Source organism: Chlorocebus sabaeus, chromosome 13 (assembly GCF_047675955.1).
Source record: "Chlorocebus sabaeus isolate Y175 chromosome 13, mChlSab1.0.hap1, whole genome shotgun sequence".
Classification (NCBI taxonomy): Eukaryota; Metazoa; Chordata; class Mammalia; order Primates; family Cercopithecidae; genus Chlorocebus; species Chlorocebus sabaeus.
In genome coordinates this window covers 12,278,070-12,305,246 of record NC_132916.1, presented here as the reverse complement: position 1 = coordinate 12,305,246, position 27,177 = coordinate 12,278,070, and the positions used below count along the sequence as shown (strand labels likewise).

The 27,177-nt window shown below is 41.9% G+C and overlaps 1 protein-coding gene across 2 annotated transcripts in view; it reads left to right on the top strand.

The window, feature by feature from the left end:
• Positions 1 to 27,177, top strand: part of TULP4 (TUB like protein 4) — a 277,080-nt gene that overhangs the window by 149,191 nt on the left and 100,712 nt on the right. The window lies entirely within an intron of this gene.

Genomic DNA, 27,177 nt, shown 5'->3' with positions numbered 1-27,177 from the left:
CCATACATCCTCTCAAATCTAGGCAGAAGTTTCCAGACCTAAACTATTGCCTTCTGTGCACCCATAGGCCCAATATCACATAGAAGCCACTGAGGCTTGGGGCTTGTACCCTCTGAAGCAACAGCCTGAGCTGTACCTTGGCCCCTTTTAGCTACAGCTGGAGCTGGAGCAGCTGGGTGCCATGTCGTAAGGCTGCACAGAGCAGCACGGACCCTGGGCCCAGCCCACTAAATTCAATTTTTCCTCCTAGGCCTCCAGGGCTGTGATAGGACAGGCTGCAGGGAAGATATCTGAAATGACCTGGGGACATTTTCCCCATTGTCTTGGCAAGTAACATTCAGCTCCTCTTTACTTATGCAAATTTCTGCAGCTGGCAGCTTGAATTTCTCTCCAGAAAATGGGTTTTTCTTTTCTACCACATGGCCAGACTGCCAGTTTTCCAAACTTTATAAATTCCATTTTCAGACCATCTCTTTATGAACACATATGACTTCATGCTGTTAGGAGCAACCAGGCTACATCTTGACTGCTTTGCTGCTTAGAAATTTCTTCTGCCAGATACCCTAATCATCTCTCTCAAGTTCAAACTTCCACAGTTCCCTAGAGCAGGGGCACAATGCCTCCAGCCTATTTGCTAAAGCATAGCAAGAGTGACCTTGGCTCCATTTCCCAGTAAGTTCTTCATCTCCATCTGAGACAGCCTCAGCCTGAATCTTACTGTCTGTATCACTATCAACATTTTGGTTAAAACCGTTCAGCAAGTCTCTAGGAAGTTCCAGACTTTCCCACAATCCTCCTGTCCTCTGAGCCCTCCAAACTGTTCTAACCTCTGCCTATTACACAGTTCCAAAGTCGCTTCCACATTTTCAGGTATCTTCATAGCAATACCTCATTCCTGGTACCGATTTTCTATGTTACTTCCATTGTTACACTGCTATAAAGAACTACCTGAGGCAGGGTAATTTATGAAGAAGAGAGATTTAATTGCCTCACAGTTCTGCGGGCTTAACAGGAAGCATGACCGGGAGGCCTCAGGATACTTAGAATCATGCAGTTGGAAGGCGAAGGAGAAGCAAAGTTCTTCACATGGTGGCAGAAGAAAGAGCGAGCCAAACAGGAAGTGCCACATACTTTTAAATCATAGATCTCGTGAGAACTCACTCACTGTCATGGGAACAGCAAGAGGGAAATCCGCCCCCATGATCCAGTCACCTCCCACCAAGCCCCTCCTCCAATTTGACGTGAGATTTGGGCGGGACACCAATCCAAATCATATCAGGGGATTATATTTCAACATGAGTTTTGGAGGGGACAAATATTCAAACCATACCATCCTGTGTCCCAGGTTGATCTGTAAAATTTCAGCAGTGATTCCAGTGGCTCACTCCTTGGAACAATCACTGTCAGTAGAAGTATGGAAGACCTGGCCAGGTACGGTGGCTCACGCCTGTAATCCCAGCACTTTGGGAAGCCAAGGCAGGCGGATCACCTAAGGTCAGGTGTTCAAGACCAGCCTGACCAACATGGAGAAACCCTGTCTCTACTAAAATTACAAAAATTAGCCGGGCGTGGTGGCAGGCACCTGTAATCCCAGCTACTCAGGAGGCTGAGGCAGGAGAACCGCTTGAACTGGGAGGTGGAGGTTGTGGCGAGCTGAGATTGCGCCTTTTCACTCCAGCCTAGGCAACAAGAGCGAAACTGTGTCTCAAAAAAAAAAAAAAAAAAGGGAAGACCTGATTGGCTGGCCTGAGTCATAGTCCTCCATGTAGCTGGCTGGCCCTGAGGTAAAGTGATGGGGGAGTCATGGCAGAGGCACCTGGGATGGACTAGGGATCACTGTTTCTGTTGCAGAAGCCAAGAGTGGGAACATGTGGAAACAATGAGTGTCTACCACATACCTAAATTTATGCACTTTTAGTTGAACCTGTTTTTCTTTGATTTTTTTCTGTTGCCTCAAAGTTTAGAAATCTGTCATTTTTCAAAGATTTACTTCTACAATTCTGTTTTATGCTGGATTTTGCTATGGTTTGGTATTTTTATATATTGCACAGTCCTCCTAGAGTTAATTTGAAATACGATGTCAAGTGAGTTAGTGTAATGCTAAGGGCCATGAGCTCTTGACCCAGATGGCCTGGCTCCACCATTCAGCAGCTGTAATTATGACATTTTCCTGTGCCTCAGTGTTCTCAGTGCTAAAAGTAGGGAAAATAGTTCTTACTATTTTGAATAATCATCATAGTTCAGTGAGAAAATATATGCAATAATGTTAGTAGAGAACCAAGCAGAGTGTTTGTACCTAGCAAATATTAGCTGCCATTATTATTATTGCTGTTCTTAGTATTTCCTCTCCCCAACCTCTATTTTCTCATGTCCCTCATGTCCAGAGCAGAACCCAGGTTGGCTCTTCGTTTTTGCCCTGCTCTCTTTGTCAGCTTGTCACTTGCATTCTCTCGGCTAGAATCACCGTTGCTTTTGCTTTTATGCAGTTCAGTCAGACAATGAAGAAATATTTACACAGAGCTTAACTGTGCATGTTTTCTTTGAGGCAGCGGTCCATTTTATCAAATCAAATAAGTAACATATGATAATCAACTTTTGCTTTCCTTACCTCAGGTGCAATACTTTAAGAAGGTAGTGTGGAGGAAGTAATATATATACAAAGAATTAATTAGTATGAAGTTGATCCTCTGAAAATATACCAAATGGACAGAATTTAATGTAGCATTTTCTAATTTTTATGTAATTATATGTATGAAAGCATATAAATAACATATATTTGTAAAGTGTAAAATGCATAAAAGAAGGTAAAGCTCCATCATAACCCCACTTCCTAGAAATAACCAGTGTTTACATTGATGTCTCCTAGACTGCTTTCTGTACAGATACATACACCTTGTAATATAAATTAAGATATTTCAATTAAATAGTCACAAGGAGGAAAGGTTTAACTTCCCTAAAGAAGTGTATGTACTTTCTCCCCAAGTTCTGGCACTCGTAATCCTGAGAAATCGGTGGAAGCTGTTCTGTGTAATCTGATGAGAGGCAGCTGGAAGAGGCAGGCTGCGTGGTTTTACAAGACATTAACTAGGGATGTAGGGAAGTGGATCATGATGGGATTGAATAGCTGATGCAGTTATGGAAGGTGAGAATGTTTGCTCAGCAGGAGAGACGTTTTCAACAGTAAGATGAATTTTAGGCAGAAACAGATAACCAAGTAGTGAGCAACCAGAGGGAATCCGTAGGAAATGGTCCTGGAAGACCACCACCACCAAGTGTCTGTCCATCTGACAGCAGTTTATGGAAACTCCCTTGAGTGAGGGGCAAGGGTCAGTCCTGGCCAGGGTCAGAGGTACCTGCTGGAATCTGGGATGGAAGCATATGGCCACTTGTGCGGTTACTCTGACTTGTCTGGTTCTGCTGGAATCTGGGATGGAAGCATGTGGTCACTTGTGCTGTTACTCTGACTTGTCTGGTTCTCTCCTATCTTGTCCAATGGAGTATGTGTGGAGACCTTGTAAATCTCTGCCTGATTGTCCATGTTTCCTCTTCCTGGTACTGCAGAAGAGGTACTAGAGCAAGCCTGTCCAACCTGCGGGCTGCACGCAACCCAACACCAATTTGTACACTTCCTTAAAACATTGAGGATTTTTTTGCAATATTTTTTAAGGTCATCATCTATTGTTTTTGATGCATGGCCCAAGACAATTCTTCTTCCATTGTGGCCCGGGGAAACCAAAAGATTGGACACTCCTGTACTAAAGGCTCTCTCACTCATGTGCCTGAGTGAAGACAGTGTAGAACAGAGCCTCAGCCGACCCACATGGCCGTGAAGCATGATTAAAAAATAAACCTTGGCTATTTTAAGCCAATGAGATTTGGGGCATTGTTTGTCATTGCAGCAAAACATAGCCTCTTCTTGACTGATTAGTGGTGTCATCCTTCAGCCTCAACCCTGCAGAATCAATTTACCTGTTCCTGGGGCTAGTATGAGTTACAGGTGAGCTGGGCCAAGGAGAAATTCTGATGTAGCTTCTGTAGATCGGCAATCTTAAGCTCCTACCTCATTGAAAATACTAGGTTTATGTTGGTATATAAAATACATTAATGGCCTCCTATTTTTTCATATATTATGAAAATTTGAAGGTAAAAAGACTGAAAACAGGATAGATACAGATGTTTTGTAAGGCAGTGAGGACAGGTCCAATACTGGAGCACCATAAGACAATAGGTCTGTGCTGGGTCTTTCTCCCATAGACACTAGCAGTGCAGGGCTGATGCTTCAGGTACCTGGTGCCCCCAGCATACCAGCCAAAGGCCTTTTGCCTCTTTCAGCAGGTACTGTGGCTGATACTTTTGGAACCCACAGTCATTAGTCTATTTGTGCACAGTCAATAAATCCCCTAGTACATACAAGGTGTGGGAAGAGATTTAGCAGTTCTCCAAACCAAGCTACCAACCAGAGCAAGCAGGCTCCTGTTGGCTAGTTCACAATGTCCCCCCTTTCCCCCTCCTCCTCACCCACCCACTGTGATCTCTGGAGTAAGCTCCAGCCCTCACCTAGTTCACCACTTTTAAGGAGTCAGCCCTATGAGGAAGGAGGGTGGGCATTTACTCTGTCCACTGAGGGTTTGAGGGCCCCCACCTCACGATGAAGTCAGAGGATGCTTCTGTTTAGCACTGGCCTGCATTGCTGCAAATGCCAACCTCTCCCTTCTTACTGAGTTTTAGAGACTATCTGAGGTGGAGGGGGTGGTCATAGGAGACAGCAGCTTAGTATGATTAGTTAAGGTGGAAAGGCAATTTGTACAAAATTCAATTGTTCTGTAAGAACCACCAATATAGATTCAATAAAATTGTTTTCCATTAATAGAATTTTCTTATCTTTAAATGCCTTGACAAAATTACAAAACTAATGTGATCTCTCATTGCACTGGTATTTGCTTTGTTTTGGTAAAATGACTTTGCCACTCTGTAAGTGTGACTTTTGAAGTAATAGAAGAAAGGGCAGAGGCAAAAAGGATTGATGCTAGGCAGTGAATGACCTTATGGGCTTATCTTGCTAACCATGGCAGTTTTCATCTCACTTGTTTTTACAGATGCTGAACACCTTGTTCAGTGACCTGAGGAAGGAAGCACTTGCTGTTCATCCTCAGCTGAGTTCTGTTTCAGCATTTTACATGATGTTACAGTCAATGATTTGGACTTTTCTCCTTTAGTTCGTTGCCCTGAAAACCTCAATGTGCATATGAAATACCTGTTCACATGTAGGTTCTAATTCACTGGAACTGGAGTAGAGCCTGAAGTTCTGCATTTTAACAAGCTCCCAGGTGCTGCTGCTAGTCTAAGGACCACACGAATTAGAATCAGTGAAGTGTACTTACTGGTGGTGGTAAATGCAGGCCTCAGACCATACTGCCTGAGAGCATATTTCAAGTCTAGCTGCTGGGAGATCAGGCACTTCATATATGGGTACCTTTATGTAAAAAAAAAAAACATACATAATGCTTATTGAATCTCTTTGTGTGCCAGATAGTTTTTGTTTTATTTCTCACAGTCTCTATTTGTGGGTGAGACTTGCTCAAAGTCCCAAATTAGTATGTTCTGCAGCCAGAATTCATACACGTTTGTCTGACATCAGACCCCATCCTTGGAACTATTACACTGTACTCAAAGTTCTTTAGCATTCATGTGGATTTTGATGAAAGAACACTTTAGAAGAGCTTGAGAATTTTAATTCTCTTTGCCTCCAACTTCCCAGTCACTCATGACACTCAGATAATTCTAACTTAGCTGTTCAGATCCCAGTGTTCAGGCAAGAGAAGGTAGTAGCTACCATTGTAGGCTGTTGTCTAGTAGTCTGTTTTGCCTCCAAATTGCATAACACAAATCACATTTAACCAGATAAAGTGTTTACTAATAAACTTGGAATTAACTGTGTGATCAATTTACTGAGATTTACCATTTTAATAAAGTTTACCAAATTAAAAAACATTTTCTGTAAATTGTTTAAAAATGTACCAAAGTGCATTACTGTAAAGGTATTTTTATACATAGGCATGATTTGTAGGCTTTTCTTGAATACGCTTGAATATAAGTACCTGTTGGTAAAAAAAAATTGAAGAGGCACCCCAATAAATGGCATATTTATATGTTATATACTACTGTGTCAATAAAAGTATGTACATTAAAATCAACCCAAAAGAAATTGTGAAAGCGTGAGATGTCAGTGAAATACAGTATTTTTAATGTCATGTCAATCGGACGGATTCATTCTATTATACAGTAACATCTGAAGGTGTAGTGCGTTTGTGTAGATACATAGCTAAAATGGTCGTCTTGGTCATTTCTTTCTTGATGATTTTATTTCTTTGGCCGATGTCTTGTCAGATCTGATTGATCATCTTAGCATTTATTCCATATGTGGCTGTTGAAGAATCCATTCTGGGAGTAGAAAAAATGTCATCTCTGCCATTTTCTTGTTTTTGCTAATGCTTACATAATTTGTTTTATCTTCACTCTTTGGGTTTTTGGAAGTGATGTTTTAAAACTACTTGTTCATTTTGTGCAATTAGTTAAGCTAGATTCACAACTCAGACCCACACCTACCTGGGTGGATGCGTGCAACAGAACTCAGTAAGCCAGCCGAGGCGTGTGTGGTAGATGGTGCCTGGCCCTGTGGACCTGCCTGAGGTAGGGACCAAAGGGTCTTATTTAACATTATTAATGGTAACATTTAGTTTTTTGTTTACTTTTAACTACAAAGAGAAACACTAATGTTGTCTCCCCTCACCCAATTGCATTGTCTTTGTACATCCAAGGGGTCCTGCACTCGGCTTTGGAAATCGCTGGTCAGGAAATGGCCACTGGGTCTCCCTGTTGTCAGCTCTGTTAGAATCCTCCTAGGCTCTGGTAGGCCTCCTCAGAGGTAGTGGCACCTAGTAGCATTCCATTTCCATGTCAAGACCATTTGGATTGAATTCTGTCAAGGCTACTCCTTGATTAAAAGCCGACCACTCTACCTTATCAGGGTAAGTTTTCCTTCAAAGGGTCAGAAGTTTACTGCATCTCTGCTGTTCACCAGGACAATTGGACCACATTCTACAAAGTGCACAGATCAGCAGTAGCGTTCAGTGTCCTAACTGTAAAGATCCAGATTTTCCTTAACGCTACAATGCTGTCTCTTCCAAGTTAATCCTTTTTTCTTACCAATAATTTTACAAAGTGAATCTCCCCTTTGTGTTTCCACTAAAGAAATAATTATGTACCAAATATGTGCAAAGACCCTTTCTCCCGTTGCCTTTCTCTCCTGTTTTTATTGTTTGTTTTCCTTCTGCTCGAGGCCTCTCCAGAGAGCCCCCGGGGCATGTGGTAGAAGCCTGGTATGCTTCAGCACCTGCAGCTGAAGCACCTTTCACTAAATGGATTCAGTGGATCCTCTGCCTCCAGAAGGCACTGCAATTCTCAGTTTTCATTGGAGCTGCCTGGAGGACTTGCCAAAACACAGATTACTGGCCCTACCCCAGGGTTCCTGATGTGGTTGGTCTGCAGGGGCCTGAGAATGTGCAAGTCCTCAGGTGAGTTCTGGTGCTGCTGATCCAGAGACTCACCTTAGAGAACCACTGGCCACAGGAACAGAGTTCCTAATCAGTCTCAGGTTTTCAGAGTTCCAGAGCCTGAGATGGGGATTCTTGTCCCAGCAATGTGTAGGAGGAGGCTCTCGGGAGAGCAGGAGCAGGTGGCATGAGCCAGCCTGGGTGTCTGGTCCCCGTTTTCTCCTGGAGCAGTGGAGGGAAGGAACCAGCAGCCTCTCAGGGCCTCCAGCTTTTCTCTACCAGGCCCCGTGATCCGTGGCTGGGTGCTCGGTGCTCAGAAGCGGTAGATCTGCTGGCATTTGAGAATCTGACCCCCAGATCGTTGAGAGTCTGAGAGTGAACCTGATTCCTCAAAGGAAGTGACCCTTGGGAGTGCTTATTTCGGGGTGGGATTTTAGGATTGCTGAGCAAGGCACAGAATGGAGGACAGTGGGAATGCATGTGGTGGAACCAAGGGAGAGGATGGGATTCCAGACAGGCACAGGTGGGTTTGGGGGCCCAAAAGGAAGGGAGAAACATGGCTCTTGTCTGATTTTGAGAACACAAAATGGGATCAAGATGCCCAGGTTGCACTTGGGTGAGGATTTCTTAGGAACATCAAGAAAACAATGTGGCCGGGCACGGTGGCTCATGCCTGTAATCCCAGCACTTTGGGAGGCTGAGGAGGGCAGATAGCCTGAGTTCAGGAGTTTGAGACCAACCTGGCCAACACGGTGAAACCCTGACTCTACTAAAAGTACAGAAATTAGCTGGGCATGGTGGCAGGTGCCTGTAATCCCAGCTCCTCAGGAGGCTGAGGCAGGAGAATCACTTGAACCTGGGAGGCAGAGGTTGCAGTGAGCCGAGATGGTGCCACTGCACTCCAGCCTGGGTGACAGAGCAAGACTGTCTCAAAAAAAAAAAGAAAGAAAACAATGTGCTGCTTGACAGTAGTGGCTGTTAACTTGGCTGCTATTTCTGGGGACTTGTGCTGTCTAGGCACTGGTCAGAGACCTGGCACTGGTCCAGTCAACCCCAGGGTCATCCCTGTCTCTGTCCCCACTTGCTGATGTATTTGGGACCGATTATTGCCTCATCTTTAGAATGAGAATGGTCCTGATGACCCCATACAGGTTTTGCATGGGGATTGAGGTGTTTGTGAAGAAGCTGGTGGGTGGTAAGTGCGAATGGTAGTTGTTGTTGTCTTGAGCCATTACACTCTGCAGCAGTCCTGGTAAGTTAAATGCTGGTGCCCTTGTTTACAGAGGAGAAAATTGAGACTCAGTGAGGTTATGTAACTCACCAGAGTCACCCAGCTGATAAGACGTGTGTCCAGTTTTTTGTTAACACTATTCATGATGGAATATAATTAACTCCTGTTTTGAGTTTATTGGTATTGGTGGCTGAATTATTTGACCATCCATGCTGCCTTTGATAATTCCTTTCAAAAAGAATGTTATATTTGCATCAGCCAGCAGGCAGAGGATGTATGTGGAATAATGGATTCTTCAGCAAAATGGGGAAAAGTTGAGCTTTAATAAATCATAACGTGTAACTAAATGCAAATACAGAGTAGATTAAATGGACTTAAAAAAAAATTCAAGGTATATTCCAGGTAATTCAGACTGAGAGCTAATGCTGAGTTATACTGTAGCAGCTCATATGCACAGAAAATTAACCATTGAGAAATATTTTGAGGGGAAATCTTAGGTGTTAAATATGTTAGGGAATGTGTAAAGGGTATTTTTCTGTTTGTAGCTGTTAATAAACCTACTCCAATTTTCACTGTAAAAGGGAAAGAGTGCTGGGTAGAAGGAAGTCATTTGCCTGTTTAAGGAATTCTAGATAATTGGTGCTTTAGCAGGGAGTGCTAAAGTTTCCCTTGCTTTGAATGTTTAGAGACATGTCAAAGTACCTTTCTTGTAGATATGTGAGTAAGGAAGCTCCCGACACTCTACACTGCATTTGGGACACTTTGCATGTTTCTAGCATTGCACTGAACTCATAATTATTTACCTGCCTGTCTCTCCCTGTCGTGAGCATCCTCTGAGTGTGTGAGCCAAGCACCATGTTTAGCTGTCTGGCTCTAGCATGCTGTCTCATGTACGGTAAATGCTCAATACTATGTAAGAAAGAACCACTATCCTTTAAACATTTTAGTTGGGATCTAGCCTGTTGGTTTACCTATTCTGTAGTCTAGACAGTTCAGTACTTTTTGTAAGTAACTGCATTGGTCGGAAATGACTTAAGTCATCCTGGTAGTAGTTTAGGGAATACAGAATTTCATTTCTAGCCTTTCAGAGTATGAAAGGATCATAATTGAATTTTATCAGAAAACTTTTTTCCCCTCATAATTCATGTTCATTTTGTGCATTTCTATTTACAAATGTACTGTATAATGTAAAATAATGATGACATTTCAGTTCTTAGCAGAGAACCATTGATACAGGGGTTCTAGGCTGTGTAAGTGAGCAGAATATAGCTTTTTTGGATTGAGGAGATAAAACCTGCAGGTACATCCAGGTTGGCCGCCTTTTATGTTTGTTTGGGTTTGTTGTTGTTGTTGTGGTTCTTTTGAGACAGGTTCTCTTGTACCTGGACTGTAGTGAAGTGGCATGATCACGGCTCACTGTAGCCAGGACGTCACAAGCTCAAGTGATCCTCCCACCTCAGCCTCCCAAGTAGCTGGAATTACAGGCACACACCACCATACCCAACTAATTTTGGTATTTTTTGTAGAGACAGGGTTTCACCATGTTGCCCAGGCTGGTCTCGAACTCCTGGGCTCAAGCGATCTGTCCGCCTCGGCCTCCCAAAGTGGTAGGTTTACAGGCATGAACCACCGCACCTGGCCACCCCTCTTTTATGAAGCTGTTTTTCCCTGGCAACTAACAAGAACTGTATAAAACATAGTGCATATGTGTGCACGCACTGTTTGCTTTTATCTGTGGAACATGTTGTGTGTCAGAAGTGTGAAGTGACCCACAGCCCAAGAAGTAAAATATGAATGTTAGACAATAGTTAGTGATGAAAAATGGAGTTGGGCTGAGCCACTTTCATCTGGAAGCAATGCAGAGAACCCATGCAGAGTGAAGCTGTGGGCCCAGGGTGTGGTCAGGCCCTTCTAAGCATTTGGCAGGTAGAGTCAGCTCTGGACACGAAGACGCTCATCTGTGTCTGTAGCGCATCTGAGCGCTGGCTCTGCATTTGTTTCATCTCAGGTGCTAGTGTTGTGACTGGCTCTGTGCTTTTGGAATTGCTCTAGTAGGTGGATACAACACCTCCTCACTCTTTTATTTTTCATTTTAAAAAATATATAGGACTTCTTTATAATTTTGTGTGATCATTGGTTTTTGTAAGAGTGTTTCCATCTATATCTCAATATGGTTGAAAATCAAACAGTCAAAGCCAGTGTGGTATTCTAGACTGATGTTTTGGATTCTCAGTGTTGGCACTAGCTCTACAAATATGTGCTGGAAAGGTCTTAGACAAAACTTCTGTATATATTTTTCTGTATGCAAAATGCCCCCTGATTGATGAGAAAGTTGTGAAGGTTCCCATGGATATTATGAGGACAAGTTAAATAAAATTCTTTTGAGCTGCTTTGAGCTTCTCAGAAATCTAAAAGAAAACCAAAAACAAACATTGCCTAAAGCTAGCTCTTCCTTTACTCCCGATGGGGAGCTTTCCCTGTCCTGGCATCCCATGCCCCTACACCCCACTCCCACCCCTTCCCCACCCCTCAGTTACCCTTCAGCTTTGTCATACTCCCAGTGTGGCAACACTGGACTGCAACTTTCAGTATCTCCATTGCCTGGCACAAGGTTAATGCTCAGCTGTTACTTGAATTAAATTGAAGTTTAGAGAGGATGTGGATGGAGTCACAGATTGGTTTTTCTTTTAATTCAATTGGGAAATAGTGTTGACTGTCATTACTGTTACAAAATTATTTGTATGAATTGAGGGAAGTGCAGACTGTCTGTGAGAAAGCAAATGAAGACTGGTATTCTGAATAGAGAATCCTACTGATATTAAAATTAACTGGACTTTCTCACTTCCCAATTAAAGGGGCTAAGACGCCAGCATTTTAGACATTATTATTGGAATATCTTTGATAACTCAAAAACATTGTACATTTTGTTGTGTATCAGTTGTTTGAAGACATGTTTATTAGGAAGATAATGCCATATTAAAGATCTGAACTAAGCTGTTAGCTTTCAAGCCTTAAGTTCAGAAAGTATACAGTGTACATTTTGAAATGGCAGTTGATTTTGTAAGGTCTTCAGGTTGTTTTTATAGCTATATCCAAAAATAAATGATGACTATTGGAGTTATTAGAAAGCAAATTATCTCTGTGCCAGAATGCTGGCTTTGGGAGGTTTTTTTTTTTTTTTTTTTTTTTTTTTGACAACTTACGTTGGGAGAATAACAGCCGATAACAGCACACAATAAACATCTCGATAATTTGTGTTGTGTTTACTAAAAACAAGTTTGTATATTTATAGTCTTGTTCTCAAGTGGCTGACATGAACAGTAAAAGTGGAAAACTTGTGGGAATGAATATCCAGCAACTGCCGGAAAGCACTGGAAATTTAAGTCATTAAAAATCTTCCCTGTGGTTTGCTATATGCTAACTGAGCCAGATCAACTTTCTGCAGCCCACCCCATCCACTGAGCTCCTGAGCTGTGCTGGAAAGCAGGTGAGGACCCTTGCTCACTCCCTGTTTGGTTTCCTATTCTACTGTTCCCCTTGCTAAGCTGCAGTCTGTCCTCCCAGGATAAGTTCCTTGTTTTGGCCCTTTTTATACAGTGAGTGTCTCCAGGGACACTTTTTTCTTTTTTGAGACAGTGTTTCGCTCTTGTCGCCCAGGCTGGAGTGCAGTGGCGTGATCTCAGCTCACCACAACCTCCGCCTCCCGGGTTCAAGTGATTCTCCTGTCTCAGCCCCCTGAGTAGCTGGGATTACAGGCATGCGCCCCTATACCCGGCTAATTTTTGTATTTTTAGTAGAGATGGGGTTTCTCCGTGTTGGTCAGGCTGATCTCAAACTCCCGACCTCAGGTGATCCGCTCACCTTGGCCTCCCAAAAAGTAGAAAGAGCTTTTTCTGCCTGGTTTTGAACTGGGGACATTTCACGTGTTAGGCAAATATGGTAATTACTATACTATGGAAACCCTGGGACACTTCTAATTAGCCTTGTTTAACTAGTATTTTAATTTGGGCATCTCATTGTTCAGGTATATTCCTTTTCGCTTAATCACCTGGATATCTTGTACAGTCATGTAGTTTAGGTTTCTAGCTAAAACAACTCCTCTTCTCATTAGAATTCACTCGTGTGTGTGTGATGTCTTTAAATGTAAACTTAAGAATTGCATCTAGGTTTGAGTGGTTGGTGCCACCACCGTGTGGCTATGGGATGTTGAACAAAGCACTTAACCTCCCTAAGTCTCAGTTTCTTTTGGAAGTTAAGAATGGCAGCATTTGCATCATATGGTGGTTGGGAGAACCAAAAGCCCTTACCCACCACACTCTCCTAGTGTCTGATGTGGAAATGTCAATCTCCACTCATGCTCCAGCTCTCTTCAGTTTGCTAGAACCTTGTGTATGGTGAGTTCATTGTACTTTTAGGATACTGGATATCCTTTAAGACCAGAATGTCCACTGCAATACAAATCAGCTTTCATTTAGATTTTTCTTCCTAGCAGCGTCTCCTGTGGTGTTAAAAGATCCTGACTTCTGCAGAAAGATGGTAGAAGTTCCATAGCCCTTTCATAAATATTGAGTGATAGTTTCTAACTATACCTGCTTCTTAGGTTTGAAGTGTTCCATGGAGATGCTTGGAAGATGTTAGGCCAGGGATCTCTTAGGCCCGTGGTGAATGTGTGCTGACTTGTCACAGGTGAGAAAGGGCAGTAGAGGCAGGCCAGGATCACATAAGAGCATCTGTGGCTCTCAGTAGTTTGGTCCTTGTCATCTTGGAAAGTTAGTGTCATAGTCGGTGGCAGAAGCACCAGCCTCTACCCAGCAGCTTGTCTGTTACTACCTTTGGAGGAAAGAGTGCAAAGGACAAGTGTCTGCTGAAAGGAAGTGGGTACTGTTCCTGCTACTCTCTGGTGCTCACCACCTCTGGAATAATGAGTAACAATTTCTCCTTTGATTTTTTTTTAATTTTTAAAACATTTCTACTGTGGTGAGAAGAAGGAATACAGCAGGAATCAGTGGAGATAGTTCTCTCCTGCAGAATAAGAAACCAAGGGACTTGGCCTAGCTTTGAATTTTTATTAGAAAAAATGACAAGGAGAAAAAATTCTTTGGTAAGAAAGTTTCATATTAAAAATATGTACAACCTTTCATTCATAAAAAATTCACATAAATTTTTGTATTTAAACCTAAGGCTGTACCTTTCACACACCTCCAACCACCTGTTTTTTTGTTTTGGTTTGTTTGTTTTTTGTATTATAGAAAGGTACATGGGATAACAAGAGCTAATCCTTACTCAGCTCCTAATATGTGTCAGTTACTGTTCTAACCACGCTAACCAAATTAGTTTGCTTAATCCTCACCATCCTACCAGGATAAAGAACTGGTCCAAAGCCACAGAGCAGTAAGTAGTGGCACTGGGATTCAATCTTGGCAATCCCTCTGCACGATCACAGATGGGACAAGAAAGCTGATGAGTTGTGGATGTGAATATCAGTACCTTTGGATTACTTGGGTTTTCCTTAGTTCCCCTCCTTTCCATCTTTTCATCCTTGTTTCTGTTTTCTTAGCGTGCACTTGTAAGGAAGGGTGTGTTACTGAGCCAGAGAATTTTTGGGAAACAGAAAGTGGCCAGCAGTCATGTCTGTCAAGGTGAGGTTTGTTGCCCAGTCCTCCTAGCATGGAAGACAGATACAGATAACTTCTGAGAAGAAATGAATCCATTTAACTGCTATGACTGTTACTAGAAGTTGAAAATCATCTTGAAGGAAATTGACTTTGGCGATTAGCATTCAGGTATGCAGTGTCTATGTGAATTCTTCCCAGTGAAAATGATTCTCTGGCAGTTGCTTTTCACTGAAGATGTCCCTCTGGGTTGCTCTGTCCCTCTGTGTGTCTGATGAGCAGTCAGTGCCAGCTGAGTTGTGCCGCCATGCTCCTGACAGGTGAGGAAGTTGGGAGGACACAAAAGCCATACTATTTAGGGGACCTGAAGAGCTGTGTTATGGTTAAGAGAGCCCTTTAGTGGAACTATCCAGGGGCTATGTTGAAGCTCAGTTAGTGACATCATCAAGGGAGGGCTCCTGTGGATTTCTTCAAAGAAATCCTAGATGGTTAAAAAGAGCTGCTCTTCCCTCACCCTAGGGTCTTGTGATGGAGGAGAGGAGAGGGAAGGGTGTCCCTTGGCCATGAGTTTGTGGTTTTGTTTAAATATGAAATGCAGAAACGTAAAATCATTTGAAAACAAGATATTAGTGTGTGCAAAGGTGATGATGGGAAATGGAGTTATTGGAAAGGGGCATCAGGAGCTATTAGAAGAGAATGAACACACTTTCGTTGTGGGATTGTTACACACACACAAGTCGTAACAAAACAGGGCGGAAACACTTGTGGCAGTGACAGTCCTTGTTTCTGTCGCATCGTCGTAGTTGGCATTTATAGCTACCCTTCTTCCACTCCCTATTCTGTATTCTTTTTGCCTTCAGCAGGCAGCTCAGCTGGTCACGGTTCCTTTACCTGATGTGGTGACCATATCCCAAACTGTCATTCCTGAAGGGTCCAGGCCATTCTTAGTTCTGCTGGGGTTGGGTTGTTGCGGTTTTCCATTGATGTTAATCCCAGGGCATGGTAACACTAAGCGATGCCCTAAGGAAGGGCTCTCCTGTATCCCAGACATACCCTTCCTTACCTCCATAGTGGATTCGTAATCCAGTGTCCACATGATTGTCAGGGTCAGTCACCCCGGCCAGCACAGAAACTCCCTTCTCTGCCTGTTGATTCAGAGGTGTGAGGAACCTAAAGTGGCCAGGGCAGCAGTCTTAGCTTCCAGCTCAGTGGAATCGTTGTTGTATCTCCTGCTGGAAGCATGTCTTCCTTTGGCTCTGAGACCTATAGGCCAGCAGAGCATAAGGTTGTGAGGACAGGAAGCAGGTTTTGCTGGTGGATCCTAGGGCAACCATGAGTTGTACCACTCCCGCTTCCACCTGGTGATTCCTGAACTCACACATCCAGCCTGTCAGAAAAAGAGCACTCCTGTTTCCAGGTGATTATGTTGTGATCCAGCTGCTGGATTTTCTTCTTGAGTGGCAAATCTTTTAAGTTTTGTGAGATTACACTTAGCAACGGGCATGTTGTATTTGCTTAGTATTTGTTTGAATAAGATCTAATGAATTGAAAAAATAGAACTAGAAGAATCCTTAGACAGTATCTAGACCAAATTGACTTTTCGGACAAAATGAAGATGCAGAATGCTAAAGCCCAAACTGAAATTCAGATTTTCTTTTGCCAGCCAAGAAGAATTTCCCGGTTCTAGCTTTGCTCTGCTCACGCATGGCTCAGAAGCAGGCTTTGGTGTGGGCTGATAGTTGGGGGTGTCAGATGATGAGCTAAGATTTATCTTCAGTTGGTAGCCAAACAAACTTGGCTACCAGTCAAAGGTGGTGGTTGTACGTGTAGAGCAGTGCCATTTCCCGTCCAAATGCTAAACATGGTGGGCTAAGTGGTAGAGATTTCATAGAGCAGAATGTAGAGAATCCTGCTGTCTTAACTCCTCTGAAAAATGAAGAAAAACATCTTGGAAATTAATAGATTAAATGTAAATGACCAAAATACATAGCTGATAGGTAAGGCTTATATTTAAAACATAAAATTTCAATCAAAATAGACAACTACTTTAATAATTGAATTTTCCTTTAGCAAATTTGGTGAAGGATTAGCAGTAGGTAGATGCTTAAGATTAGTGCTTTTTTTTCCCCCTGAAGCCATCATACCATAGTATCATTAAGGTCAAGAGCATATTTAATTCGTGCATGGTGTTCCGGCTTCAGGCCTTGCATTGGGTGGTGATGTGCAATCTTCCAGCTAATTTTAAAAATGTGAGCGTTCTGCACAAATACAATTGTTTTCCTGGGATGAATAGGTGTTGCCAAACAACAGGACCATCAAATGATTCAGACCTACCTTATTTTTAAAAGAGGAAAACATGCTGGACTAGGAATGGATGCGCTGGCCCCGGTCATTGCCCTGCCTTGTGCTGATTGGGTTCTTTGGGCCAATTAACCTCTGAACCCCAGTTGCCTTTTCTGTAAAATGGAGATGATGATGCCTGCTCCAGGTTCCAGGCCACAGGGTTGAGAATCAGGTCCTTTTGTAATCTGTCCATTTCCTTACATATGCAGGAAGTTAACTCTCTTTTTTTAGAATGAAACATTTTGAATCATGTATGATAATTTAGCAGAGGCTTAAATAATAAGATGATAGATACATATGAGGCTTTTTGGTAGATATTGAAAGCCTATTAATATGGTAGGTTGACTGGTTAATGCTTTATGCTTTTCTGTAGATACTGGGAGAGATTTTAAGAAATTCAATAATTTTTTTTAAATGTCTGAATGATGTTATATAGCTCAGAGATGTGTTTGCTTAGATCAAGGCTGTATCCGTATCTATAATGGCAAAAACCTCAATTACTTTTGCACCAACCCAGTAGTCTATACTAGTGGGTGATCAGTGTGAAGCCTGTAATTTGAGTTAGGATCTCTGTTGCAAATTTGAATCACATCTGAATGCAAAGGAAAGATGTATCATTTGCTAACAGACAATAATGACCTCACTGATTATTTTTAAGGGCTAGTGCTTTTCATTCAGAATATCTTATTTTCTAATTTAAGATTCCCTAATACTACTCTTTTGATACTTCAAGTAATTTTTATTTGCAGCTTTATTGGCACCTGGGTTCTCTGGTTTGCTTTGTTTTCAGACAATCCCTTTCCAAACTCAAAACCCCCATCCTGCTCCAGAAATGCTTAAACAGGTGGGCCTCCAGTGTGCCTTAGGGGGACATTCTCACCCCAGAGCAGTGCTCAGGGAAGACAGAGTTGAGAGAGAGGTTCGCCAGAGAGAGGCACACATCCTGGCTGGGCGGATCCAGCTGGACAGCTGGACTAGATGAAGAAACCGAAAAGCAGGAAAAGAAAATTGCCCTTAATCCTATAAAAATAACAAACATGATGCCCTTTTTTTTTTTTTTTTTTTTTTAATTATTATTATTTATCCGGAATTTCGCTCTTGTTGCCTAGGCTGGAGTGCAATGGCACGATCTTGGCTCGCCACAACGTCTGTCTCCGGGCTTCAAGCGATTCTCCTGCTTCAGCCTCCCGAGTAGCTGGGATTACAGGCATGCACCACCATGCCTGGCTAATTTCGTGTTTTTAGTAGAGACAGGGTTTCTCCACGTTGGTCAGGCTGGGCTCTACTCCCAACCTCAGGTGATCTGCCCATCTTGGCCTCCAAAAGTGCTGGGATTATAGGCGTGAGCCTCCACACCCGGCCCAAATTCACTTTTAAGCCATAGCAAGTCGGCAAAAAGGAATAAAGAGGAAGGTCATTAAGGATTAAGAGATTTACCCTCAGTTGGTCATAATCAGTGGTCATCAGAGAAATCCAAATCTAAATTATATCATCTCACCCCAGTTAAAATGGTTTTTATTCCAAATATCCGGCAATAACAAATGCTGGTGAGGTTGTGGAGAAAAGGAAACCCTTGTACACTCTTGGTGGGAATGTAGTACAATGACTATGGAGAACAGTTTGGAAGTTCCTGAAAACCTCCAAATTGTTAGAGCTACCTTATGATCCAGCAGTCTTACTGCTGCGTATATACCCAAAATAAAGGAAATCAGTGTATCGAAGAGATATCTGCACTCCAGTTGCAGCACTGTTTACAGTAGCTAAGGTTTGGAAGCAATCCAAGTGTCCATCAACAGCTGAATTGAATAGGAAAATATGATACATACACAATTGAGTACTACTCAGCCATAAAAAATGATGAGATCTAGTCATTGGCTACAACATGTATAGAACTGGAGATCGTTATGTTAAGTGAAATAAACCAGGCACAGAAAGACAAACATTGCATGTTCTCACTTATTTGTGGAATCTAAAAATCAGAACAATTGACCTCATGGACATAGAGAGAAGAAGGATCGTTACCAGAGGCTGGGAAGGGTAGTGGGAGATTGGGGTGGGGGGAGGTAGGGATGGTTAATGGGTACAAAAAAAAGAATAAGACTTAGTATTTGATAGTACAGCAGGGTGACTATAGTCAATAATAATTGTACATTTTAAAAGTACTTTAAGAGTAATTGGATTTTTGGTAACACAAAGGATAAATGCCTAAGGGGGTAGATACCCCTTTCTCTAAGATGTGCTTATTTCACATTGCATGCCTGCATCAACACATCTCATGTACTCCATGAGTAAAAACTATATATAGTTTTTTAAAGGTTACAGCATGCAAACATGGATTATTTTAAAGCTGGATAATGGGTACATGGAAGGTTATTAAACCCAGTTGCTCTTCTTTGGTGTATGTTACATTTTTTCTGTAATATATAAAATAAAAACCTATAAGAATAATGTATTGAGGATCTGTATATGTATAATTAAGGTATAAAAATGCCTGTGAATTAAAAACATGAAATGTCCATAAGGTCATTTTTTTCCTCAGATGAGAAAAGACTGAGGCCTGAGGAATACACAGGACTCTGGATAGTACTGGTGATATTTTAAGCTGAATGAGAACACTTCATAGTAAATTTTTCTTTAAACTATTATATATGTCATAAATATTGCCTACGATTTTTAAGTTAAGTCTATGGAGAGATTTTAACCTTTCAGCTTCACTTATCTGAAGCAAGGTAATAGTAATGGCAATACCTCCTTCTGAGATATTTGTGGAGATAAAATAAGCTATGTAAAATAATGTATGTAAAAATGACTTAAACTTATTGTTGCTAAAATACATTGTTTAAATTCACTAACAAGATAGTTTTTTCAGACATGCGATGGAAGTAAAATATGTTCATTGTGGGAAAATCAGAAAATAAGGAAAAGTTTAAATAAAAATCATTTATAACACACTTGTTGGGGTGATCAGACCCAACACCAGGTCGTGGGGGTGACGAAGTCCAGCAGAGTCAAAGGAATGAGAAAAGACAGTTTGAGAGAGAAAGTGGGTCCAGGGGGCCACCGCTAGTGTATGGAGGCTGTGAAGGCCCCGAATCCTGGAAACCCAGACTATTTATTGGTGATCAAACAAAGAAACGGGTGTTGAGAATGTGGGGGTCGAAAGGGTGCCGTTACATTAAGCACATGATTTACAGCTGTGATGGTTTAGCATCTGCTCTGCTACTTGAGATAATGGAGAGCAGGTTCTTTTAATTCAAGATACGATCGATCCTGGGAGAGCAAGGAGCCAGTGAGTCTAGACACATTCCAGAGCCATGAGCCCTGGATTCTATCCAAGCCCCAAGGGGTTTTATGCCCTGGGCTTAGATTGTGGTGCGTCAGGGTAGCCTTCCACCCTTTAGCGCAGAGCTTGGCGCTCCAGAGGCCACAGGGAGTTTTAGACCCTGGACCCCGGACATGTTCCAAGACTCTTTTACATTATGTCAGACATGCAAGCCCTGCCTCAGCTTCTCCCAACACTCAGCTTTTCTCCCATCACACACCATCACTAATGTCTTAGTTTATTTCTTTTTAGTGTGATTTTATTTTCTTCCCTCAGAACCAGAACTAATTGATACAGTTGTTTTCTAGGATATTTTTGCATTGCCAAAGTATGACAGCAAGAACACATGCTTAAAAAGCAAAGAATGAAGTGGCTCCTCTGAGTGTTCCACCAGGTGCTCCTTGAGGGCAGGCGTCTCTCCCCTCCGTGTGTCCTCCCTGAATGCACCTATTTGGTGCTTCCTGAATACTCATTGGCTGAGTGATTGATGGCCACAGGTGCCAGCTTGGTTGACAGGTACTCTGAACAAGAGAGAAGACAGAGCCTCTGGGACCCTGACCTAACCTTGAACTTGCTTTGTGACCTTAGGAAAGTTTGTTCACCTCATTAGCCTACCTTTCCTCATCTACAAGCCAGAGCTCTAAACATCGATGTTTAGATGTCTGTTTTAGCTCTAAATTAACTACTAATACTAACAACTACTAGATACACCAAGGGTATTTAGTCGAGAGTGAGTGAAAAGTGGTGATGAGGAAAAATGTGAATTTCACGAGTTTTCAAAGTGATTTGCAACCTCAATGAATAGTGCATGTGATTGAACATACTTTCCAGTAGAATTTTTATTCAGGAGTTAGCAGCTATGATGAGTGGAAAAGAATAGAAGTTAGAGTCATAGGGGGTACTATTCCACAGGATTTTGAGGCAGGTGAATGCCTGAATATGGTCAAAAGATGAAAATATTAACTGTTGGGTTTCCACCAGACGGTAATTATAATGTAGCTCTTCAGCATCGTTTTATCTTGCTTTAATGGAAGAATATTGCTGCCACTTAATAGATGAGAAGGGTGGAATGGTCGTTTTGCATTCATATCAGATTTGGTGTGGAGTTCTCTTTTTCCTAATTCAGGCCTGGCTAATAGTATAAACTCTATCCAATAAGAAGATATATTATTTTCTGACAACAAAGTTTGGAAAATACAGGAAAGAATGTGTAACTGTGTTTCCTGGGACGTGTCCTAAAGAAGCTGGGACTAGAAGGTCATCCCCCAGCATATGCAGGTTCAGAACTAGTTTGAGGCACCGTGGTCCCCGGATTCCAGGGCTCTGACCACAGATCTGTGTTTTCTGAATTCCTTTATTATTTCTAGGCCATTTCATTCACAGATTCTTGTCAACCAACTGAGATTAATTGAATTGTGTTTGAATGAGAACTGGATTTGTGAACATTTAAATGAGATAAAATAAATTTGTCTATCTGGAAATAAAACCTAAAGTTTTCTTCAGATGTAGTTAGCGTTTCAGAGGGCTTAAGAGAAACTCCTACAACTCAGTAATAGAAAAGACTACCCAACTAAAAATAGGCAAAGGATCCTAATAGACATTTCTCAAAAAATACACAAGCAAGCACATGAGAAGATGCTCAACATCATTAGCCATCAGGGAAATGCACATTAAACTGCTGCACACTCACCAGGGTGGCTATCATTTTTTAGAAGACAGGCAATAGCAAGTATTAGAGAGAGTTTGGAGAAACTGGAAACCTCATCCATTGCTAGTGGGGTTGTAAATTGATGCATCACTTTGGAAACCAGTCCTGTAGTTCCTCAAAAAGTTGAACATAGAATTATCGTTTGACCCAGCAACTCCACTCCTAGGTATAGACCCAAGAAAAATGAAACATGTTTATACTAGAAAATTTGCACACAAAAGTTCATAGCAGTATTCATAATAGCTAAAAGTCGATGAACAGCCCAGATGTTCATAAGCTGATGAACAGATCAACAAAATGTGGTCTCTCAATACAATGGAATGTTACTGGGCTGTATTTTAAAGGTAAACACTGATAGATGCTACAACATGGATAAACCCTGAAAACATGCTAAGAGAAGGAAGCCAGTCACAAAAGACCATGTATCGTTTGATTCCTTTTATATGGAATGTCCAGAGTAGGCAAATCTGTAACACCAGAGAATTGGTTGCTTAGAGCTGGAGTGAAATATTGTGTGGTTGGTTGGTGGTAACTGAAAAGTACAGGGCTTTGGGGGTTGACATAGATGCTCTAAAACATATTTGAAAGGTTGGACAACTCTGTGAATATACTAATAACCATTGCATTGTACATTGACAATGGGTGAATTACGTATGTGAATTTTGTCTCAGTAATCTGTTATCCACCCCCTTCTCATCTGAATCAGTTTTAACATCTTACCCTTGAGAGAGAGAGAGAGGGAACAGATATGGTTAATCATCTTTCAAGAATAGTTTAATAGAACAAAAGTTACGAAGTTCTCAGTCTGGTGTGGAACATTGGCGTGAGGGAGCGCAGTGTACCGCATGCGCCGGGACTGTGCAAAAGGTGCTGCACGCAGAGCAAGTGGGATTGCTTGGAACTTCAGGGAAGGCTTTACTCACCAGGCGGCAAGGGGCAGAAGGGTGTTCCTGGCCAAGGGTGGCACGAAGCATGTGGCGATGTTGCTTTTTAAGTTACAGAGTTGGGTAGGGAGTGCAAGTGGTGGCAGACGGGTCTGGAAAGGGAGATTACCTTTCAAAACGTTTATCTTTCATTAAAGAGGAAACTATATATGTAAATACTGTGCTGAACCAGTCTTTATCTTCTGGAATTTTGAGTTTGTGAATTAATAACACAGAGCTCTCATTTGCTGAATGTTTGCAGTGTGCCTGGCCCCAGTCTGAGGTTCTTTCTTATGATACTCCTCACAACTCAGTGAGGGGTGTGCTGCTATGGCGTGTGTGAAGCAGACGAGGAAAGGGGCAGCAAGAGGGTCCCGGTGGCCACAGCTGTGCAGCTGGTGGGTGAGTGAGGAGGCCCAGAGTCAGAGTCAGGCAGCCAGACTCCAGAGCCCGCCTTCCTCAACCCTGACCTCCCGGTGACATCTCTGGGGGCAGCAGTCTGCGGAACCATTGTTCTAGTTGAATTTCTTCCAGCCTCTTTTTCAGGGTGCTTTTGGTTCATTAAAATGACCAAATGTGTCTACAATTAACTTGGCAATCACTTTGTTTTTCTTGCACAACTGTAGTTGTTGCTGGTTCACTTAATAAATTGCAGAAGAAGAACAGAGTGGTGATAATCACAGGGATTTCTTACTTGAGCTGTGTGTATTTAGTGTTCATTCAGATTACATTTGCTTTAGGTTGAGAGAAATCCTTCTAAACAGTGATGACCCTGGTTGTTCCCTGAGATGACTTCTTGTGTAAATCTGTCTGTCAACACCATTTGGAGGGCTTCTGACTCAGAAGACGAACATCCTTGGGATGGTCAAAGTGATGCTTGTTTTGCTTTCCCTAAAAGTAGTTTTAGGTGTAAGAAGTGATGTGACTGACTTAGGGTCTTAGATTATGGCCCCAATACAGACTTTTAGCAGTTCTGCCCTTTGTTTTTTTGTGTAGATTTTCCTACCTCTAATAGCTTTACTGACAACAGTAACACTGTAAAATGAGAGAACATGTCTTATATTAGAGAGGGTAATAGGTTGGTATTTTTTGAACCATCAAAGGCCTAGGTCAAAACTAACCTTTTCCTCTGACTTTTTAGTCAAAGAACACACCCTTTAGCTAATACCCCGAGACAGAAGTTCTTCGGTGCTGAGAGTCAACGACAGTCACATTTTCCTTGAGAAGGGAAGGAAAGCTCTATCTCTGGATAACTGGGGAGATCCATAGCCCCATAGCACAAAATTCGGGCAACTGAGAACCCAGCTGGCCTCCAGTTGGCAATTCCTCAACATTCTGGTATGTCCTAACATTGCCAAATAGGCTGGAAGGATTTAGAGAACAGGAAGTAAGCTACTGGGAGATAAGGCTGCAGCTGTAAATTGTAGACAGGGGAGGAAATGGGAATAACAGCATTAGCAGTTTGGCTTTATTTTTAAACCAAAAATCACTGGAAAGATTTCTGTCTCTAAGGGCGTTACTCACCTATTCGTTTTCAGTGTTGGAACTCTTAGCAAAGTGTGTAAATGGGACCATGTTTCCATGTACTGCTGCATCTCAACTGATTAAGAATTTCTGAAAGATGAAATTGAGTCTGTGAACATTTCGTTTATCCAACAATGGCAACTATGTTGTCATAAAGACTAAAAAAGTCTTTAATTTCACATTAGAAATCATTTGAAAATATTTTTTGCCTCCACTCTTTTGTGTTTGTGTCATGCTATGACCGTTCAAGCTTTTTCATGAAGAGGTTTGTTTTTGATGGATGTTAAAGGTAAAAAGATAATGTGTCTAGCCCCTCTCCTCTGGAGGATGACATCTTGTCATCAAGTTTTATTTTACAGAGAGGATCTTAGTGGATGAGTATTCATTGGTATTACATTTAAATAAGGTAATAATTTAAAAACTGATCAGTCATGAATATTGTGTTCTTAATTTGTCATGTTCCATTCCACAGTGTCCATTCTGAAGTACATGAATGACTATGGGCTTAAATAACTTATGTGTTAGGGACCAAATTGTGGCCACATGCACATTTCTGGATTCTAGTGCTTGGGTCAAATCATTGGCAGATCTGAAAGAAGTTTGTGAAGTTGGCTTTTATTTACCATTTGGAAATCCTAAATTTTATGACATGTTCAGTGTCATTTAAGGACTTTTGTTGATATTAGTCTAACTTAAAAAAATCAGTAATTCTAATACAGGATTTTTTAAACTAAGCTAAAAAATAATGAATCTGGGTTTCTTGCCCTGCTCCCCACGTGAGTTGAGCCCCCTCCTGTGTCTGTGTACAGAGGACTATATTAATGTCTGTTTAGGAAACAACTCCACTGTCCTTAGCACCTAACAGTGTCTGGTTTATCATAGGCAGGCAGGCAGGCAGTATATGCTGTTGTTCAGATGCCTTTGGGAATTGAAAGTAAACGACTTGAGGGAGCTGCGGTGGCTGCGGCCAGTTGTCCTGGCGCACAAGGAGGCGAGGCTGTGTGGTCGAGGCCACCTGGGCAAAATTGGGGGGAAAAAAAAAAAAAGGAAAGTAGACTACTTGAAATCGTTTTCAATACCTTCTGTATACTTCAAAGATATAAGTTAACAAGGATTACAATCTCTAGTAATATATTATTGTTTGTACAATATATTCAAAATTATTATATGTCAGTATTCAAAGGTAAACATGCTGTCCTTTTCCTCAAGCAGCACAGACCTGTGGTGGGGGGTGATGTTCACAAGCTGATAGTTACGTAAGCACTGCATCTGCAGAGCTATGACTAGAGCAAGGAAGAGGGTCTCAACAGAGAGGATACAGCTAGATGGGGCCACCTGGGAGTTCTTGGTGGCCACATCCATACAAGGTGAGCCATCAACTGGATTCAGTTTCCTGGTGATCACCAGGTCTCAAAAGATCTCAGCCTCACAGCTGCCTCTGATTTTTGCAGTTTTAAAAAAGAGCTATGATATTCTTCACACTTTAAGTAGGTAATAATTTCCTCTTGAAAAAGTTGATTTTATTATACTTTTTACAAGTGCAGATAATACCAAGTGTGGCCAACCAAGGCTGCTCAAGGCAGACTAAATCAGGTGGTTCTTGGGGGTTCCTCCTAGCCCTCTGGTGCCCTAGACACAAGTTTAAAGACCTAAAATCAGGTGGGTCCATGGCATTGCTTTGAGAAGTCCCAGGGTTTATGCGTTAGTCTGAAAGCAGAAATTGTACTTTGGACAGAGGGTGTGAGGAGGGGCCTGGGCACTGTGGAAGTCTTTAACCATCAGTCCTTTTTATTTTCAGATATAAATTAGAATTTGGAAACCATTAACACCAGTGCCACATGTTCACGACTATTATGATTAGCTATTAGGCACAAAATGCTGGGAGTAGACAAGGGTTCAAATCTTTTTTTATTCATAGCAAGAGTACTCTTGCTGGTTAATAATAGCTGTCATTTTATTGATGTATGTCAGTATCTAGCTGCGTGTCTGGAGGTTCTGACTTCCCAGCTGGAACTTACCTGAGAACAGCAGGTGTGCTTCATAGCCACCAACTCAGTATTAGTCACATAGCATGAATGTAAAAAATGTGTGCTGAATGTCTCAGAATTAATTCGTGATTACCAGGATGGGCCAGTCAGGAACAGCCTTAGGGAACATTCCCCAGGGTGAGCCCTGCCGTGTTGCTTTTGTGGCTCATGGTGTCTGGGAACAATTTCGCAACCCAGTGTCCCTTGCTACTTTTAATGGGCTCTGTGAGGCTGCCCTCAGACGACTCCGGCACTCATCTGTTCTCAAAAGCCACCTAGCAGAGTTGCTACCTTTCTAGATAAGTGATCAGAATTTTTCAAATTATAAAACAAAGTTCTTATACTCAGAAATTTTGAAACTTATAATTTCTTCCTATTTCTTCTGGTGATAAATCCTAAACAACTTAGATTTTTCAAATATGTATTATTTTCCCAAATTAACCACATTCAAATGCTAAACTATATAGAAATAAGGTAGACCAAAAAAGACACTGAAAATTTTGCTTCAGGAGGAAAATGAACCTAAATAGTACTCACCCTTTCCTCTTTCCATACTAAATAAATAATACCCTGATTCAAATCCATAGTAAATGTTGTTAAAATAGTTTCCCTACAGCACAGGACCAGCAGATGAAGGATCATCTGTGAGAGGCAGGTGCTGGGTGTGGACGGGCCCCGGGTCCCCTCTTTGTTTTTGTAGTAGTGGGCATGTTCGCACTGTCTCTCATTGTTAGGAAGCCGTGTCAGTGGGGCTGGTTCCCTGTGGACTCTCGTGTGAACTCTGGCTGTTCCCTCCGCTGATCCCCGCATTCGCCCCCAGTCTTCTCCCTTTACTGACTGCATTCTAATTAGTTCTTCAAGTTTGATCACATCACAGAAATAATCCTGGCCCACAGATTTATTTCCTGTGGTAAATATCTTCTTGGTGGTTTTC